We start from the raw sequence: 1,560 nt of genomic DNA, 5'->3' as shown, positions 1-1,560 counted from the left end.
TCACTTAGTCTCTTTAGTGGACTGCTGTTTATGAGGGTACTTCAAAAAGTCTGTGAAAAAATAGAACTGAAAGATAATACAAATCTTTCCATGAACGTTTCGAAATACCTTCACATGTCATAATTAAAGCAATCCCTGCAACCCACAAAGAGGAAGCAAACAAAGGCTTATTCTGGAAGATCTTTTGTGCTGAAATGATTGGAAGGTCATACTGCTGGACATGCTGTTTGGACCGTCCCCCAGACATGCCCCTTTTCAGGAGACCCTCCCTGCTGGGCCCTGGAAGAGACTTCTCAGAAAAATCATGACTTCAGGTGGCTTTTAGATGAAGGGTAAGCAGATGGCTGAGTATTACATCACCTCAGGTAAGGGAAACAAGAATATGAAAATAATAGGACTGTAGAAAAATAATCTAATCTCCAAATCATCAGCAAGTGTCTGGGAGGTGTTTACTCCCCACAAACACCAGAGATGGAAGAGAGCTAATAAAAACCTAACCCTTGCTGGCTGGTTAGCACAGTTGGTTAGAGCATAGCCTTATAACCCCAAGGTCACAGGTTCAGATCCCCATGCTGGCTAGCTGCCCAAAAAAAAAACCCTGGTACTGTGCTATCCATATTGAAGAACAGACACCAACTTTTTCACCATTTTGTTAAAATAAGAATAGCCACTTAACTAAGAATTTTAATTATACTTATTTGTAACCATTACCACTCTTCAAACTCTGGGAGGTAAATATTATCAAATCTCCATTTTTACATAGGAAGAAACTGCACTCAGAAAGTTTAGTGAGTAACTTGCCCTAGGCCACGTGGTCTGCAAGTGTCTCGAACTTGGATTTGAATCTTGGGTTATCTGTATCAAAAAAAATCCCCTACCAAAAATCCTCCTGAGAGGTATATAAGGAGAAATATTTTTCTGACCATCCTAGAATCTACCAAAATGATGCACGAAATTCTAAACACATTCTTAGCAGTTGAATCTTTAATGGAGAACCAGACTTTTAAATTATTTTTTTGACATATGTTATCTCAGAAAGACTGGTGGGAAGTACCGCAGAAGGATAGTAGAAGTTATATGTTAAAGTAGTGGAATTATTAGTGTCTCTTTGTTCTGTTCTCTGGTTTCCAAATTTTCTATTCTTTCTTTCTTTCTTTTTTTTTTTGCAGTTGAGCAGTATGGGGATCAGAACCTGTGCCCTTGGTGTTATAACTGGTTTCCAAACTTTCTATAATTGAAGAAATGTAACATAGCAAAAATTCTTTCTGAAACAATCCAGCTGTGGTAGTGGATCTCCTGGATCTCCCCACCCCTACTACTCACGATACCTCCTCCTTGCTCCCCATTATATCAAGTCTAAGCATCTATCTCCTCTTCCCCAAACCTCCATAAGTGAGAAAATAAATGAAATACCATGCAGCCATTGTATTCAACTAAACAGCATTCTATACATGTGCATACATATGCACATACGTATGTACATACGAGGTACTTTAAAAATTTCATAGTATTGTATTATCTTTCAACTTTATTTTTCCATCCATGAACTTTTTTTTTTTT

This window comes from Galeopterus variegatus, unplaced genomic scaffold, assembly GCF_000696425.1.
Source record: "Galeopterus variegatus unplaced genomic scaffold, G_variegatus-3.0.2 Scaffold1311, whole genome shotgun sequence".
Classification (NCBI taxonomy): Eukaryota; Metazoa; Chordata; class Mammalia; order Dermoptera; family Cynocephalidae; genus Galeopterus; species Galeopterus variegatus.
Note: the sequence above shows the minus strand (reverse complement) of the source record.